The sequence below is a fragment of the Arachis hypogaea genome, chromosome 20 (genome assembly GCF_003086295.3).
Source record: "Arachis hypogaea cultivar Tifrunner chromosome 20, arahy.Tifrunner.gnm2.J5K5, whole genome shotgun sequence".
NCBI lineage: Eukaryota > Viridiplantae > Streptophyta > Magnoliopsida > Fabales > Fabaceae > Arachis > Arachis hypogaea.
Window position 1 is genome coordinate 110,186,671 of NC_092055.1, and position 20,382 is coordinate 110,207,052.

General features: G+C 34.5%; 2 long non-coding RNA genes across 2 annotated transcripts; both read right to left on the reverse strand.

The window, feature by feature from the left end:
* Positions 1-4,233: 4,233 nt before the first annotated feature.
* Positions 4,234-8,118, reverse strand: LOC112783923 (uncharacterized). Its single transcript, XR_003193649.2, has 4 exons — positions 7,402-8,118; positions 7,224-7,322; positions 6,952-7,149; positions 4,234-4,414 (listed from the first exon to the last, which is right to left on the reverse strand). It is a non-coding gene; the product is annotated as an uncharacterized lncRNA (long non-coding RNA).
* A 6,109-nt stretch (positions 8,119-14,227) lies between these two features.
* Positions 14,228-15,626, reverse strand: LOC112784005 (uncharacterized). The gene is made up of 3 exons (XR_003193700.3): positions 14,928-15,626; positions 14,750-14,848; positions 14,228-14,675 (listed from the first exon to the last, which is right to left on the reverse strand). It is a non-coding gene; the product is annotated as an uncharacterized lncRNA (long non-coding RNA).
* Positions 15,627-20,382: the final 4,756 nt, after the last annotated feature.

The following is a 20,382-nucleotide window of genomic DNA, read 5'->3' on the forward strand; positions in this document are numbered from 1 at the left end:
TTAAAATATAAATCAAATACACGAGACTGCTTTGCTGAGGACGTGGTGACCACCCTGGATGTAGGAACTGGTGTCAAACTTGAAGTCGTGGCATTTGGCGCCAAGGTTACTTTGTGGACTGGTGCTAAATGCCAATGTCACGGCATTTAGTGCCATGATGTCATAGAGAAAGCATTACTTATTATATATCGTTGAAAATTTTTGGAAGTTGGCTTTCTAATGCCACTAACACCACATCATTTGGATCTCTATAACTCAAATTATGCTTGTTGGAGTGTGAAGAGGTTAGGGTTGACAGCATCCACGAATTCTCTTTGTACTTGTCTTTAATTCTTGGTTTCTCCTTGCTTCTCTTTTCCTAAATTTTTCCTACAGTAATCATAAAACCAAGAAAATCGAATTACTAATAGAATAGTCTTGAAAATCATATAATTACCAAGCAAATGTCATGAATTTCTATGAGAAATACCCAAAAAAAGTTCTTGAGATGCTCATGCATCAAACAACCGGGACAAAACCCTCGTCTTTGCCAGGCAAACCTTCAATCATTTAGTTCTCGTTTACTAATTCTTATATCTTTCTCAGTTTGCAGTTTTCATTTAGTCTTAGTCATTTTCATTCTTAGTCATTTATTCTTTCATATCAATTATGTAAAACATTATTTCAGTCTTCTTTCTCTACTTTCTATAACAAATATTCTTTTAAATTATTTCAGTTTTCTTTAACTATTCGATTAGATCAAAAATTTCTTTTTCGTTATTTAATATTCTTTCTTATCTTTCACCTCTTTCAACGTCTTACATATTCCTATGTCTTCTCTTATACCTTTTTCTATATGTTTTTTTGAAGAGGGTCCAAAATTTCTAAGATTAGTTTTGTCTTTCTAAAACTTTTAGAAAAACTTATGTTTTTACCACTTTTAGTTATATCATAATTAATAAGATAATTATTTAAGTAAAATAATAATAATGTTATAATATTTTACAACTGAAAATTAATTAATAATATTTAATTTTTAAAACTTTTGAAAATTTATTTTAACCTCCAAACTTTTTAGAAATTGCACTTTAATCAATTAACTTTTGCAAATTTTACTTTAACTCCCAAACTTTTATTTAATTAACTTTCAACCTCAAACTTTTTATTATTTATATTTTGATCTCAAAATAATCAAAGTTACTGGAGTTTTTTGTTCTTCAAGAACCGAACTAACATCATCAAAGTTCATTGATTTTCACTTGATTTTTAACTAATTTTTCAATCTTTTCGATAACGATTTTTCTCAATTGTTAATTCAACTTTCCAGTCACTAAACCACCTCAAATTTTACATTATTAAAGCTTGCACATAGCCTTGTTTCAGGTTAGAATAGTTCGGTTTTCAGCATCTGTTTGGAACTGAATTCTTTAGCTTGAAAAACACCAAATTTTCATAAAAAAAATCAAGCAAATAAAACATTCAATTTCAAGCATCAATCATCACTTTAATCAACACACAGCAGCAGCATAACTAATCATTTAAAATTTAACCAAACCCTACCTTCGTATGGCAGTCACCAACACCGAAGCACCAAAAAAGTTTTCTAACTGAGAAATCTAAGAAGAAAACGTTAAAAATTGGCTACTCCACCGAGCTCTACTTGGCCGAACCTTGTATGGAGGGAAAGAAGCTTCATGCCTTGTTTTCGTCCAAGAAAACCAGTATTATTGTGAAGAGAAAGAAGAGACGAACACTTTAATCAGTTTAAATTTTTTATGGAAGTTACAGATCTCAAAAAATCAAGATTGGAAGGTTTATGTTTCAATAGAGTTTTTCACGGTCTCTCTCTTTCTTTCTCTCATAGTTCGGTGAAGAAAGTAATTGAGATCGGAATGATGATAATGATATGATGTAATTAATAAAGGAGGCGTGTATCACTTGTTTAAGCTATCGAGTTAGTGATTTAAGTTATATATCTTAAACGGATAATTACGAAAGTTAGATGTATTAAAACACAAGTAATAATACATATAGAGATAAATATATATGAGTTACTAATATAAATGACATTAGTAACATTGTGATTATAAAGATAGAAGATTTTTGAAGAAACATTAGCAAAACTAAGTTCATCGAAGAATATCTATATTTACTCATGCTTATGACAGATTTTAAACTTGAAATATTAATTACCAAAATTAAATTATAAAAGGTTCATTATTAATAATACATTACTAAAATTGTAGTTTCAATTATATAAAATATCTTATTATAGCAAAATTATATAATAATCTTAATTAATCCAAACTCAAATGATAATAATTATAAAAATTAATTTAATTTTATCTATTAAAATAGTTTTTAATAAATAGTTCAAACTTATAGAATAAATAATAATTAATTTAAACTTCAATAATTATAAAATTAATGTAGTTATTTTTAATGAAATAGTCCTCTAAAGATAATAAGTTCATATTTATATAATGGAATTTTCAAAAATACAGGTTGTTACACTTTTTAGACGTGGAATCTAGACTTAGAAAGAGAAATTTACATGATATTTCAACTCCAACTGAGTTTTAAATGGGACAACAGTTTCATAGTAAAGAAAAAGCTGTGCTTAGTGTTAAGAGTTATAGCATTCGTCGTGAGGTTGGTATAGAGGATTGAGTTATATTACATCAAGTATAATGAAAAGTGTAAAAAATTTGGAAAATATTGCAACTGATTGGTTTGGATCACTCTTCGATAGCAAAAGGTACCTAAAACCACTTGTACCTCACTGTGTATTTGTTAATGCAGTTTGCAAGAGATAGCAAACTGAGCAGCTCCTTGAATAAAGTCCAAGCAAATCTTCCTCCCTCAATAAACTTCTTAAAATCTATCAACACTATTACAAATAAGTATTTTTTGAACGAATTTTGAGACAAAATTAAGATAAATTTTAAACAAATTAGAGACAAAATTTTCATACAAAATTTAGACAAATTTTTTTTGTCCCAAAAATTCAAGTTCCTAATTTACATTTTGTCTAAAATTTTTATTATAATGTGTTTTAGATGAATTTTAGACAAATTAGTTAACATAAAGACAATGTATTTCAGACAAATTTCTAATAAAAAAATACTTCATTTTATATAAATTTCAAACAAAAAAGATACTTTATTTCAGACAAATTTCTAACAGATTTAATCAAATAACGTATTTTTCCGAACAAATTTTAGATAAATCAAATATTTCTTTTTGATTAAATTTCAGACAAATTTAATTTAATATAATTTACGTATTTCAAACAAATTTCATACAAAGCAAAAAATTATTTTCTCATAAATTTTCTACAAATTTAATATAATTTTCAAACAATTTTCAGACAAAATAATTTGCTATTTAATATATAAATATTTTTGAAAAATAATAATTTTATCATAAGCTTTGTGCAGATCTATTTTCTACATTAAGACCATTATAATAAACAATTTTTTATATTACATCATTAAAGTTATAAACACTTAATAAAATCATGAAAAAGTTAATTGCAATACTTATAAATTTGAATCGAATTCTAAGTAATAAAAGACTTATTATTCTATAACAAACAAAATACTTATATCTACTACAAGAAGTCCGACGGCAATATGTTTACCGTTGAATTTAGGGGCGGAATAAATTCGACGGTATAAATTTCACTAATAATTATTTACCGGTAGATTCATTCGTATACCGCTAATTACTGGTGGATTTAACGACGGATATAAATTTTTATTTGGAAAAATTCTTGAGCTTGTTACCGTAGGATTAATCCCCCGATAAACCTGACAGTAAACTTAAATTTTAAATTTTTAAAAAAAATTTAGATGGTAATACTTTCTTAGATGATAACATTTATTTTTGCAATCTTAACGCCCAAACAACAATACTAAATCACACTTGTATTCTAATATAAAAAAGAAAAGAAAGAACTTTCATTTTATTTCTTTCCAACCAAACAAAGCTTCATTTCTCTCATGAATATATAATTTTTTTATTTAATTCTTTGTCCTATATCTAATTTACTATGTAACACCCTAACTACCAAAGCTCGCACTTCCGGCTGCGCGACTCTGATAGCTCGGACATTACGACGACACTTATACTATTTAATACTAAAATATGAGCCTGTTTAAAACTTTAAACCGCAATATCGGTTCCCAAAAATACTTTCATCCGATAACATACATCCATAGATACCATACAACTTACAAAACTCATAAAGAGTACATCCATATATATACATACATATATATAAATAATATTACAACCATAATCCAATACAATTCCTATCCCTCGTACAGATTATATCAAGATAAAGGCGAGGGTGCAGTAAACCATAACTAAAACAATACAGAGCATCACAACAACAATTAAATAAGCTCTTCGTAACTTCTGCGTCCAAATCCTGAAAGGGGAAAAATGTAGGGGGGGTGAGAACATCATCCTCGAAAGGGTTTTCAGTAGAGGGTTTTTAGGAATTACTGTAATAGGATACATGAAGATAAACCGTACCAATGATTCATAACCGTCTTATGCCTCTTTTCAAAAACAACGGTTTAAAATGAAAGTAAAGTCGGAAACCTTTTCGGAAAGAAGAACCGTTCAATTCTCAAAAACTCAAAAGCCTTTCAAAATGGTTTATCTATGCGGAACCAAAATAGCCTTTCATAATTTTATTCCAAACCAAAAACACAAAACCGAAATCAACCATCAGTTCATCTCTTTCCAACCACGGCCCTAGGCCCAAACAATCCAACCAACAACCAATCACCACAATCCAACAGAGTCCCAGATGCAAACACAGATAGGAAGTTCAAGCACAAACAAACAGTTATTACAAGTAGAACAGTTAGCAATTAATCACATAGGCAAACCAAGTATAATATGCACACCCAACCAATGTCACACAAATGCATATGATGCATGCCTGTCCCTAGTGGCTGATGATATCATCTGTCGGTTATAGAGCCAACCCGACAAGTCCTGGTAGCTAACCATTGGACTGTCCCTCTGTCGTGCATCCCCAACTCGAGTTATACTCATCATAAACTTGATCATAATCATGATCCATATCCATCACCCTCACTGGTGAATATTTATGGGGGCGAGCTCATCCGGGCCTTTCACAGTGCCCGGCCACACTTACGACATAGGGTCAACAGAGTATCAAGTCTCGACCTGGAGCACGTGGTGGCTAGCCACTGCTACTACCCAGGGAAACTCGTATCTCAGATAGTGGAAGTGCAACATTCACATTTATCAATGATTCAGCATAAACATGCATTCAATCTCATCCATGGATCAACATCCATCTCAGCCATCCGGCTCACGGTTCAGTCCAGAACCAGCCAATATTCATATCATACACAGCCATTCCGGCTCACGGTTCAATCCAAAACCAACCAATATGTATAATCATACACAGCCATTCCGGCTCACAACAAAACAGCACTTCCACCATTCAACATCATTAAATTCATAAAGTCGGCATTTAAGCCATAAATCATTTTCTCAATTCATTTCACTTTGAAATCGAGTTTCAACTCTTTTCAGCCTTGGCTTTAAAGATCTCATTTCTCAAATCATCTCAGGCTCATAAGCCACTTTTACTCAAGGTAAATTCCCCTTTGAAAACAATGCCACTCTCGGCATCCTCTTTCCAAACTTCCATAACCATGGCAAGTTAAAGATTTATTTTGAAACATTCAAAATCATCCATTCAACAATGGAATTTTATAACAAAGTTTCTCAGCAGAGTCCCAAGTCTTTAGGGGAGAACAACATATCTCATTTCGCCAAATTCATTTAAAATCATTAAAACATTGGCTTTCTGATTTGAGTAAGAAAATAGGATCTAAGCCAAACCGAGTCACGTAACCTTTACTTCTTTCAAAACCATTTCCTTTACTTAAACAAAACCGGCTTCAATTCCATAATTAAATCTGAAGCGTTTCAAACTGATAAGAGAATCATTTTTGTTGTGTTAAACTAGAGTTCAAAAGATACTTTGAATCTTATTTAAAACGTCAAAATAATGAGGCTCATCAATCGAAATCCAATCCCTTTTAAAATCACGAAAACTCTCCCAAGGGACAATCTTTGTGTTTAATAGAGAAAAACATAAACCCGTTTTACCTTTTAAAACAGCCTCAAAGCAAAATTCTCTTTCAAATGACTTGTACCCAAAGACATACTGTTCTTCTTGGAAAATAAGGATAAATCATGATTCTCTTTCAATAATTCTTTCAAAGCATAACTTCATTGCTTTCTTAATTGCTCTAAGTAAAGGTAATAAAGAAGCCATAATTTCACAATCCTCAAAATAGATAGGAAAGGCATTAAACTCAAAATTCCCCAATTAACATTTCAAATAAGGACTCGGATTCTATAGAAATTTCGGCAGCACCTCCCCTAAAACTTGGACTTTTGCCACCCGTTTCGGGTCCCAACTAAACCGTTTCTCATTCCTTTTCAACAGCTCAAAACCAGAAATCAATTCAAAAGCAAGCTAAATCCAACAGTCGCCTCAGTGGCATATCTCAAGGAAGCCATTTCAAAAATCAACTCAATATCAACCGATTTAACTCATTTCCAAAGCTTTAAAGAATCGGTTCAGCAATAAATCATTTATCAAAACCAAATCAATTAAAGCAACACAGGCTGAATTTCAAGAGTATTCTATCTTCCACATCATCAAAATAATTGACTCAATTTAAACCAATCCTCAACGGATTAAACTCATTTCAAATCTTTAAAGAATCAATTTCAAACATTACATTTCACAAGCCACACAACAATTCGGCCAAACCAACATCCATAATCATTCGAGTCAATCAAATAATACATAAGGCAGATACAATCACCAAATACACAATATCTCACATCAGTACCCATATGTAATAATTCCAATAATAAACTATAGTTTTTGGAAAGCGCCCCTACCTCGACAAATTGGAACTATACTCCAAACGCCTCTCAGAAATCCATTCGTCTCGAGTCAAAACCAATGGCAGTTCCTAAGCACAGCCCCACACATTTTCACAGCAGCATAAACAGCTCGAATTAACAAAACGGAACAGCTGTGATTTCGAATCGGCCCGGCAACAGCTCCGGCGACGGCCAGAAGCTCCGGTGGGTCATCTATAAAAACCGCGCAACATCAAAACCTTCTAGAAACTCAAAATGACCGAAACCACAAATTTAAAAACCCTTACCGGCAGAGCGTTCTCCGGTGGCAGAGGCAGCCTCAGCTCCAACTACTCGTAATAGCAAAAACAACTCTAGCCGTGACATGCCATAACTCGAATTCAGCCCTACGTTATTAAAACCTTAGGATTCCTACCCAAATATAATAAGGTGCAAATTTCAAGGGCTTCGGAATGTAACTCTTACCGCGAATAAGGAGAAGTGACTGAGCCAAGCGGCAGCATTCCTGGCGGTGGTTCCGGTGGCCACAGGACTGCTCCTGGCGACCAGAGCAACGGCAAGGCTTCCTCCTCCTCCAGTAGTAACAATGCAGAAGCTTCAGCTAGGCACCGCAGAGCAGCAGATTGGCAGCTCTGACTAACTCCGGTGACCTTCTAGTGCCAGCGCCGAAGGCATCTGCGGTGGAAAACAGAGGCAACAGCGATGGCCTCTCGGCGGCAGTGACCGGCTTCAACAGGGCTCCCCTGTCGTGCTCTCTCTCTCTTCGTACTCGCCGGCAGAGGCAAGATGGCGGCGACTCAGCAAGGATGAGCTCCTCTGGTTCGGTGACAGAGGCGCGGCTCAGGCTCCAAGGACCGGTTGGCAATGGCAGCGACGGCGACGGTAGGACACGTTGGCGCGGCGACGAGGCGACGGCAATGCGGTGAGCTTCCTTCCGCCTCCCCTCAGTCGCATCTCAATCTCCCTCTCCTTCTCTGCCTCAGTTCCTTTCTTTCATGGAAATGAAAGGCCGTGCATGCTGCGATCTGTTGGGGAAAGGGGGAAAGATTTGCTGATGTTGCTAAGTGTATTGGTTTGAGGAAAAAGGGGAAGTGTTGCTGCTGCTGTTAGAAGAGAGGGGAAACATTGCTGCTGCACATCAAATTGGAGAAAGGGGGAGAGTGTGTTGCTAATGGGGAAACCGGGTAACCGGGTTAGGGTTTTAGGGTTTTATTTTGAAATTTAGGGTTAAGGGTATTATGGTAATTTCACATAAAATTAGGAATAGTATAGTAATTGAAACCCAATGTAAATTCAACACTAATTGTATATGGAAAAATACTATTTTCTCATCAATTTTACAAATTATTTTCAATAAAATGCCCAAAATCTAAAAATTAGAAATAATATACTTAATTTCTTCATTTTCCCAAAATAGCAGTATTAATATTTAAAATATTACTTATCTAATCAAAATCATATAAAATCCTTATTATTTCATAACTATCAACTATATGATTCAAATATAGAAAATAATCCAATAATTGTAAAATTGGATAATAATCATAACTTATCTCAAATCCAATAAATCAAAACTTGCCTTAATTATCTTTAATAAAATAATTTCTGAAATTAAGGCTATAAATAACTATATGATTTGAGACTTGATCATAATAATACTTTTCAAAGATTCTGGGTCTTACATTCTACCCACCTTATAAAAATTTTCGCCCTCGAAAATTGATACAAAATGAAAGAAATTCCATAACAGTTCACCCTTGAACACATTTAAGGAAGAAGCAAAAATATCTCAGAATATAATCATATATACGATTTTCAAATACTTTGATTGTCATAAGCATAAGGATGTGAAGCTAGGAGTGTGATTGCAAAGCAAACGTTACAAGACAGGCTCAATGTAAAAGGTGACATAGTTCAACATGTGGTAGAAAAGAAAGGCATCGAAGGCTATAAAACAGGCTGGGGTTAAAACGACGTGCTTAACATCCGCACGCTAATCTCATGTCAACCTCCAAGCTTCAACCTTCCAACTCCACCAAGCACTTTACAACCTCATGACCAATCATAAGTCTAACAACCGCAAACCGTTCGCAAGGAACAAAACACCCACAACTCATAACGTTGCACACCTACCGCTTCAACTTTCGTATACACATATCACGTCTTAAAGAACTAACGCATCGTGTTACTACGTCTACAAGTCGCACGTGATATCAAAACAATTCTCGAGTCTACTCAGAAGGATACAAGATTTAAAAAGGAGAGTCAAATGTCAAGGATAGTACTCAAAGATTTGAGAGAATGTATCCAATTCCAAATAAACAATGACACTCAAGCCATGAAGTTTGCTAGACTCAATTCAATTGACAACTTCAAAGATAACCCTTGGATCAAAGAAGTCCAATAGGCTCAACAAGAAGAAAACCAGCGCACCAGCTTGAAACAAACTCAAACTGAGTCGATGAAGAATGAGGTTTACAGAAGGGAATATTTCAAACCCAAGACAAGGTTCACAGAACTCAAGAGCACGATTAAAATACTTCTGAATACTTTGTTCATAAAAGAATCGAAAACTTGCGGAAAAATCATTTCGCAGTCTGGAAGAAAGTCAAGTAATAAACATTCTTCAAGAGAGTAACAAAAGCATAAACGTGACTTTGCTATAATACAACTTCATGTTGAAACAGATCATGTAGAATTTTAAAAACAAGGTGCACACAAGTTTGGCTAAAAGCTAAAATATTTCCTCAAATATTTTAGAAAGATAATTAGGTGCACAGCTTAACCAAAGGCAACCATCAAACTCAGAAAAGAAATCAAATGCTTGTTCAAAAATTCCCAAAGTTCATATTCAAACAAGCGTGTATAAAATCATGGCAAAGGCGAAAGAGAAAATTAAACTCTTTTTAGAAAGGAAATTCCGAGGTAGAAATTTGCTTACAATCTAGTAAGGAAATAGGTGGTGCGTTACAAACAAACCAATTTCCACTAAACAAGGGAGCTTTTCCAAAACCTCATTTAAAATGGCGCATGCCAACTTTAAATTAATTTCGTCAAAATTGGACAATGGTTTCAATCTCAATCAAGCAACAAAAAAAATAAATTCCGTTTAATATTTCTTCAAAGAGAATTCAAAACTTCTTTAAAAAGTCCAAAACAATACTCCAAAAGTGTTCTTGAAATCTCCATCTCAGAAGAACATTCAAGAAGTTTAAGATGTACTAAAAAGGAGTCAAGCCTTGCAAGAAAGGATCTTAAATTAGAGTAGTTCAAACAAGATCCACTAAGCATGAAATATCAAACAAGTTTTAAATTGATCCAAAAGAATACAAAAGTCATAGAAAAGACAACTCAATCATTTGTAATTCTTCAATGATAAATCTTTAACTAAAAACTCTTGTAGAGAAAATGAGAGAATAAACAATGCACTCATTTGAAACTAATCAAACTGACTCACATACGGATGAGATTCACAAGAGAGGACAAACCAAGATCAATGGTAATTTCACAAGATGTAAAAGATTAGTTGAAAACAGAATCACGTATGACATTCATAGAGGTGAAAAGCTTAAGAAGGAACGAGTCCGTTCTTAAGAAGAAAGCTATGAGTCCAACATTTTCAAAAGAACCACAATGGCATAAACCATGTAGTATGCTAAATCAAACTCAAATCAAAATGAATTAAGTAAAGTTTATCAAATGAAACTCAACCGGAATAAAAGTGATAAATCCTTTCTTTTCAAAATTTTGAAAAATATCAAAATACCTAATCAAATGAAGATGTGCATTGGAACTATAGTAAAATTACTAGAAAGTCAATTTACTTTTAAAGTAAGTGCAATTCAGTAAACCAGTAAAAGTACAGGCGAGGTATTAGAGACAAATAATTGTTAAACTGTATAAGAAATCTCAAAGTTTCATATTTCATATATAAATAAGTATATATCTAATCAACAGCAATTTTTTATAAAATCCCAAAATTAGCTGTAATCACTGTCAAATAAGAGGAAAACTGAATCAACAAGTTCTCTAAGAATGAACTCGGAACCCGGAGTTAAAAGTCACAGCACATTAAGACAAGTTCAAGACTATATCAAAGAATACTTGAATCAAGAAGAACTCAAACAGAGGGAGACAGATGCATCAAGGATTCCAAACAAGCATATGCAACTGAGGTCAAACAAGAATGCATATGAATAGAGAAATAGAGTGGAAACATCAAATTACTTTTCAAGAGGAGTACCAAACAAGAACTTCAAGTTAGGATATGAAAGAACAGGTCGACTCGAACAGAATTCAAGACACACAACTGAATAGCCTCGAGAAAAAGTTTCTAACGTTTCCAAAATCCGTGATTCGCTTTACTCAAAACTCGTATAACATCTATGATAACCCATCAGTACCTTCATGTACATAATTCACTAGTATTAAGCCGGCCAAACTTAATATCAGGAAGTATGCAATGCAAGACTAACAGTGTTAATCGATAGACCGTCATGTGCATAAAGCTCTAATTCTCGTCATTCGACAAGGTCTAATACATGACAAACACTCAGAGTATGCAATTGAAGCATAGTCAGTCCATTCCTCAGGCTCTACAGGAAGAACTGCTCTGATACCATAATGTAACACCCTAACTACCAAAGCTCGCACTTCCGGCTGCGCGACTCTGATAGCTCGGACATTACGACGACACTTATACTATTTAATACTAAAATATGAGCCTGTTTAAAACTTTAAACCGCAATATCGGTTCCCAAAAATACTTTCATCCGATAACATACATCCATAGATACCATACAACTTACAAAACTCATAAAGAGTACATCCATATATATACATACATATATATAAATAATATTACAACCATAATCCAATACAATTCCTATCCCTCGTACAGATTATATCAAGATAAAGGCGAGGGTGCAGTAAACCATAACTAAAACAATACAGAGCATCACAACAACAATTAAATAAGCTCTTCGTAACTTCTGCGCCCAAATCCTGAAAGGGGAAAAATGTAGGGGGGTGAGAACATCATCCTCGAAAGGGTTCTCAGTAGAGGGTTTTTAGGAATTACTGTAATAGGATACATGAAGATAAACCGTACCAGTGATTCATAACCGTCTTATGCCTCTTTTCAAAAACAACGGTTTAAAATGAAAGTAAAGTCGGAAACCTTTTCGGAAAGAAGAACCGTTCAATTCTCAAAAACTCAAAAGCCTTTCAAAATGGTTTATCTATGCGGAACCAAAATAGCCTTTCATAATTTTATTCCAAACCAAAAACACAAAACCGAAATCAACCATCAGTTCATCTCTTTCCAACCACGGCCCTAGGCCCAAACAATCCAACCAACAACCAATCACCACAATCCAACAGAGTCCCAGATGCAAACACAGATAGGAAGTTCAAGTACAAACAAACAGTTATTACAAGTAGAACAGTTAGCAATTAATCACATAGGCAAACCAAGTATAATATGCACACCCAACCAATGTCACACAAATGCATATGATGCATGCCTGTCCCTAGTGGCTGATGATATCATCTGTCGGTTATAGAGCCAACCCGACAAGTCCTGGTAGCTAACCATTGGACTGTCCCTCTGTCGTGCATCCCCAACTCGAGTTATACTCATCATAAACTTGATCATAATCATGATCCATATCCATCACCCTCACTGGTGAATATTTATGGGGGCGAGCTCATCCGGGCCTTTCACAGTGCCCGGCCACACTTACGACATAGGGTCAACAGAGTATCAAGTCTCGACCTGGAGCACGTGGTGGCTAGCCACTGCTACTACCCAGGGAAACTCGTATCTCAGATAGTGGAAGTGCAACATTCACATTTATCAATGATTCAGCATAAACATGCATTCAATCTCATCCATGGATCAACATCCATCTCAGCCATCCGGCTCACGGTTCAGTCCAGAACCAGCCAATATTCATATCATACACAGCCATTCCGGCTCACGGTTCAATCCAAAACCAACCAATATGTATAATCATACACAGCCATTCCGGCTCACAACAAAACAACACTTCCACCATTCAACATCATTAAATTCATAAAGTCGGCATTTAAGCCATAAATCATTTTCTCAATTCATTTCACTTTGAAATCGAGTTTCAACTCTTTTCAGCCTTGGCTTTAAAGATCTCATTTCTCAAATCATCTCAGGCTCATAAGCCACTTTTACTCAAGGTAAATTCCCCTTTGAAAACAATGCCACTCTCGGCATCCTCTTTCCAAACTTCCATAACCATGGCAAGTTAAAGATTTATTTTGAAACATTCAAAATCATCCATTCAACAATGGAATTTTATAACAAAGTTTCTCAGCAGAGTCCCAAGTCTTTAGGGGAGAACAACATATCTCATTTCGCCAAATTCATTTAAAATCATTAAAACATTGGCTTTCTGATTTGAGTAAGAAAATAGGATCTAAGCCAAACCGAGTCACGTAACCTTTACTTCTTTCAAAACCATTTCCTTTACTTAAACAAAACCGGCTTCAATTCCATAATTAAATCTGAAGCGTTTCAAACTGATAAGAGAATCATTTTTGTTGTGTTAAACTAGAGTTCAAAAGATACTTTGAATCTTATTTAAAACGTCAAAATAATGAGGCTCATCAATCGAAATCCAATCCCTTTTAAAATCACGAAAACTCTCCCAAGGGACAATCTTTGTGTTTAATAGAGAAAAACATAAACCCGTTTTACCTTTTAAAACAGCCTCAAAGCAAAATTCTCTTTCAAATGACTTGTACCCAAAGACATACTGTTCTTCTTGGAAAATAAGGATAAATCATGATTCTCTTTTCAATAATTCTTTCAAAGCATAACTTCATTGCTTTCTTAATTGCTCTAAGTAAAGGTAATAAAGAAGCCATAATTTCACAATCCTCAAAATAGATAGGAAAGGCATTAAACTCAAAATTCCCCAATTAACATTTCAAATAAGGACTCGGATTCTATAGAAATTTCGGCAGCACCTCCCCTAAAACTTGGACTTTTGCCACCCGTTTCGGGTCCCAACTAAACCGTTTCTCATTCCTTTTCAACAGCTCAAAACCAGAAATCAATTCAAAAGCAAGCTAAATCCAACAGTCGCCTCAGTGGCATATCTCAAGGAAACCATTTCAAAAATCAACTCAATATCAACCGATTTAACTCATTTCCAAAGCTTTAAAGAATCGGTTCAGCAATAAATCATTTATCAAAACCAAATCAATTAAAGCAACACAGGCTGAATTTCAAGAGTATTCTATCTTCCACATCATCAAAATAATTGACTCAATTTAAACCAATCCTCAACGGATTAAACTCATTTCAAATCTTTAAAGAATCAATTTCAAACATTACATTTCACAAGCCACACAACAATTCGGCCAAACCAACATCCATAATCATTCGAGTCAATCAAATAATACATAAGGCAGATACAATCACCAAATACACAATATCTCACATCAGTACCCATATGTAATAATTCCAATAATAAACTATAGTTTTTGGAAAGCGCCCCTACCTCGACAAATTGGAACTATACTCCAAACGCCTCTTAGAAATCCATTCGTCTCGAGTCAAAACCAATGGCAGTTCCTAAGCACAGCCCCACACATTTTCACAGCAGCATAAACAGCTCGAATTAACAAAACGGAACAGCTGTGATTTCGAATCGGCCCGGCAACAGCTCCGGCGACGGCCAGAAGCTCCGGTGGGTCATCTATAAAAACCGCGCAACATCAAAACCTTCTAGAAACTCAAAATGACCGAAACCACAAATTTAAAAACCCTTACCGGCAGAGCGTTCTCCGGTGGCAGAGGCAGCCTCAGCTCCAACTACTCGTAATAGCAAAAACAACTCTAGCCGTGACATGCCATAACTCGAATTCAGCCCTACGTTATTAAAACCTTAGGATTCCTACCCAAATATAATAAGGTGCAAATTTCAAGGGCTTCGGAATGTAACTCTTACCGCGAATAAGGAGAAGTGACTGAGCCAAGCGGCAGCATTCCTGGCGGTGGTTCCGGTGGCCACAGGACTGCTCCTGGCGACCAGAGCAACGGCAAGGCTTCCTCCTCCTCCAGTAGTAACAATGCAGAAGCTTCAGCTAGGCACCGCAGAGCAGCAGATTGGCAGCTCTGACTAACTCCGGTGACCTTCTAGTGCCAGCGCCGAAGGCATCTGCGGTGGAAAACAGAGGCAACAGCGATGGCCTCTCGGCGGCAGTGACCGGCTTCAACAGGGCTCCCCTGTCGTGCTCTCTCTCTCTTCGTACTCGCCGGCAGAGGCAAGATGGCGGCGACTCAGCAAGGATGAGCTCCTCTGGTTCGGTGACAGAGGCGCGGCTCAGGCTCCAAGGACCGGTTGGCAATGGCAGCGACGGCGACGGTAGGACACGTTGGCGCGGCGACGAGGCGACGGCAATGCGGTGAGCTTCCTTCCGCCTCCCCTCAGTCGCATCTCAATCTCCCTCTCCTTCTCTGCCTCAGTTCCTTTCTTTTATGGAAATGAAAGGCCGTGCATGCTGCGATCTGTTGGGGAAAGGGGGAAAGATTTGCTGATGTTGCTAAGTGTATTGGTTTGAGGAAAAAGGGGGAAGTGTTGCTGCTGCTGTTAGAAGAGAGGGGAAACATTGCTGCTGCACATCAAATTGGAGAAAGGGGGAGAGTGTGTTGCTAATGGGAAAACCGGGTAACCGGGTTAGGGTTTTAGGATTTTATTTTGAAATTTAAGGTTAAGGGTATTATGGTAATTTCACATAAAATTAGGAATAGTATAGTAATTGAAACCCAATGTAAATTCAACACTAATTGTATATGGAAAAATACTATTTTCTCATCAATTTTACAAATTATTTTCAATAAAATGCCCAAAATCTAAAAATTAGAAATAATATACTTAATTTCTTCATTTTCCCAAAATAGCAGTATTAATATTTAAAATATTACTTATCTAATCAAAATCATATAAAATCCTTATTATTTCATAACTATCAACTATATGATTCAAATATAGAAAATAATCCAATAATTGTAAAATTGGATAATAATCATAACTTATCTCAAATCCAATAAATCAAAACTTGCCTTAATTATCTTTAATAAAATAATTTCTGAAATTAAGGCTATAAATAACTATATGATTTGAGACTTGATCATAATAATACTTTTCAAAGATTCTGGGTCTTACATACTAACTTTGTGAAATTATATTATTACTTATAGGCAATTGCTCTTCTACACATGAGGGAGTCATTTATAAAGTAGTGTTTCAAGATCCAATGGTAGCCACATGCAATTGTGAAACAAATTGATGCTCAATGTTAATTATTATAGCAACAACATTAACTTATGTTATTAAAAAAAAAAACAACAAGCTCACATTTGTCCGAATTAGGTGAATTTTCATTACTTGAATTCCAAACTAAAGTAACTTTTGAACCTTTTCTAAAACAATATGAATAAAAATAAATTATCAACAATTTATTTAACTCTGTCAGTAAAATAATATCAATTCAACGTTTTTCACATAAATAACATAATTCAATAGCAACAAGGAACCATTCATATATCTTTCCATATCTAGTATTTTAATTGTTAATTGAACTAAAAAAGCTAACATATTCAATATTATTACATACCGAAATATATCACAACTTGTCAGTACCCTCATCTTCATCATATGGTTCAATATTCAATTCAACGATACCTATACGACATTTAGAAACAGATCAAAAGAACTTAACACAAAACTAAATTAGAATAATCTAATAAGCAAATAGTTAACAAAAATGACAAGAAATTACCCTGTCTAAGTAACTCAACAACAACATTAATATTAGGATAATAAGCTGTCCAAAAAACTACAGCACACAAACAGCTTACTTAGATTAATTTCATGTCAATGAATAAGAACACTAAAATAAAATTTATTATGATAATAATAAGAAAAACATAAACACGCATTAATAAAACAGAGCCAACTGAAGAAAGTAAAACAGGGTTAGGGTTAGGGTTAGGGTCAGGGTTCAAAAAGGGGTTAGGATTTTTATTTAAAATGAAATAAAAATAAGGATGGAATATGGGGAAGGATGAGGACAACCTACCTAGAGGAGGGAGGAGAGACGCAACTCTGGCGACAGAACATGCACCAACAGCAGTGACACCAATGGCGGCGAAGATAGAAGGAGAAGCTTCGTTTCAGAAAACAAAACAGGATCAGGCAAGTCCATTAAGTGTTTGGAGAAGAATGCCGATGGCTGGCACTGACAAAGGGTGGTCAGAAGGGCTGCCAGAGGTAGAGAGAAAAGAGAGAAAGAGAGAGAAGGTTAGAGTGTGTGTGTGTGTGTTTACCAGCGGATAAATCTAACGATAATGTATTGCGGGTCACTAAAATACAGCATTCCACTAATTGGGTTTACCGACAGATTTTTCTGCCAGTAAATGTCATGCTAAATTTTGCACTTATTTTTTCCGTTTTTTCTCTAATTATTACCGGCGAATTTACCATCGGAAAATAAAATTCACCGATAATTATTTGACATGATGAATTTGACACCTAAACCGTTAGTAAATTCGCCGATAAAGCCGACGCTAATTTACGACGGTAAATCCGATGGTAAATCTGACGGTATTCAACGTTTTTCTTGTAGTAATCCATAACTCTAATAGTACAAGTACCCACTCGTGTAGTCACTATGAATTAGAAAACTTGACTGGTACACCACATCTTATAACGTAATGGTGTACTACTCGAAAGACATATAACACGTATATGTTTTTGGACGTCATCTCTTAACAAAAGCACTAATGAACGGGTCATCTAGCTTAAACCAATAGTTACTGAACCTAGCAAAATGATATAATCCGATAATTTTCAAATATAGTATGATCCAGTCTTCTAGAGGCACACCCCATAGCCTCCTAATACTGGTAATATATCAAACCTGCTATATAATAATAAAAATATTTATTAAAAATTTATAAGAAACTTTAAAATCAATAGATTTCTCGACTAAAAAAGTTTAACAAATTCGTAACCTATTAAAAATATATATAATAACTTAATTAATTCATAATTATTTCTTAACTATTTTTTACACAAAGTGATACAAATTTAATCCTAAAAAGTTAAAGTCAATAATGTCACTACATGCAAAATCTAATTTTAGTGTCTTTATTACTCTCCTGCTCTAACCTTATCTATAGAAATCAAATTCTAAAAAACACTATCACTCCATTCTAAACTTAATTATAATCAACAATTCTAAATTACTGCTATCACTAATATTTTTAATTTAAAAACTTTAGTCAACAATTTTAAATGACTATTCTAACTAAAATTTCTATTCTAATAATCCTAAGCCACTATGGATCACTAACATTCCTAATCTAACACGAAGAAAAAAAATATAAGGTGTATTGACCTCCTCGTTGATGTTATCAACAACATAGGCAACTCCATCTAGTCAATAGAAGCAATCTGGGTCGTCCTCCATCACTAACACTTCTTCTTTGTCGCTTTTTTTTCCTCTGGATTCTTTGGAGTGTCGGGGGTGGTGTGATAGAGATTGTAAATCATATAAAACTAAAACGAACTTAAATAGGTTCTACCTAGATAAATCCTTTACTTGTTTCGATTTATCTTGAGTGACTTCCTTGATAAATTGTAGCACAAGGATTCGATTTAATGGTTATAATGGTAAATCGTGCTGCCCTAAATCGATTTGCCTTAGATTCTTTAAACCGATTTTGTCTGCATTGATTTAGAAAGTTTAGAAAATCCAAAATCTCAAATCAAAACCCTCTCACCCCAGCAAGTAATTCAACGTGGAGAATTACAATTTACTATTTTGAGGTTTTTGAACAGAAATTAAATTTGGCCAAATTAATTTATGTACAAACAGCAAAATTAAACTTTGTTGTTACGATTTATATAAGTTGAAAAAGAACACTTGTATATGCAAAATAAAATCAAGACATTTGTATAATATTGAATGTCAAACATCTTATTAATGTAAATTATCCTTAAAATTAACTATTAAATTAAATATCAATATAAAATACATATTGAAATATAAAATATAATTAAAAATAAACTAATTTTAGTATGCTCGTAATGTTTCTAATTGTCTTATAGTATAATTTTTTTTATTAATTACTTTTAATACTAAAAGTAAAAACAAAAAAATATCAATATACTATTTAGCATAAAATAATTTTATACATATATCAAATTATGTAACCCTACATTAACAAAAACAATCTCGTTAGATAACTAACTAGAGGTGAAGGCAACGAAAGCCAACTAGGGTAAAATAAGGCCCAATAAAAAAATAAAAAACCCAAAAAAGATCCCATCTAATTTAGCCCTAACCTCGTTGATAGTACATTGTAAAAAACTAACCACACAAATCCTAAATCCTCTTTCTACATTCTCGTAACAAATTCTAATCCCTCTTTCCACATTCTCTCTGACCATCGTCGATCCCTCCGTCGCGACGCGCAGCATCTCCGACTACTGTGACTCCCCCACTAGCAAGAAACATCCAAAATCTAAAAAAAAAAATCTAAAACCATTTTAAATAATTACAAAATTCATTTTAAAAATTTAAAATCATTTTAAATATTTCAAAACATCCGAAACATAACAAAAACAAACATCTAAATCTTAATAAAAATGAGATAACCAAAATAATTTTAAAATTTTTAAAACCTAACAAAACGAGATATTCAAAAAAATATTAAAAAAAGAACATCCAAAAAATAAGAAAAAAAACATCCAAAACTATTGAAAAAGCTCATCCAAACCCAAAAAAAACATCCAAAACATAGGAAAAATAATCATCTAGAACCAATCAGAAGAAAAAAAAAATCATTGGATGGCCAATGACAATACCTTTGATGGCGCTGCATGGATGGCACGAGCATGGACGATGAGTGTGACAACGTGCCGCCGAGGTCTCGCGTCGTGGGTGGACCCGGCGATGGCTGCGTGGCAACGAATGGGGGCCGCGATGGTGTTCCGCAGTGCAGACACATTCGGAGGATGAAGTCTGCGACAGTGACGGCGGTTGTGTCCAACAAAGATGCCGCGATGAAGGACAGCGGTGGGGTGCAAAGAGGATGCCGCACGGCGCAAGGAGGATGCCGCGCGGCGTTACAGCAAACGCAGCGGTAGTCGGTGGACAACGACACAAAAAATTACGTGATAACGGTAGGTTTGTGAGGAAAAAAAATTGACTGTTTACATAAGAATGGAAAAGAATTAAGATTTTTGTGAATTTTTTTGTGTACCACAAATGTAATTAGGATAAATTTAAGTAGGATTTTTTTAGATTTTTTATTTATTTATAAAACTTAAATTATAATGGAATTGACTTATTTGGTTTATAAGAGAATTGATTCTTATATTTTTTTCTAACAAA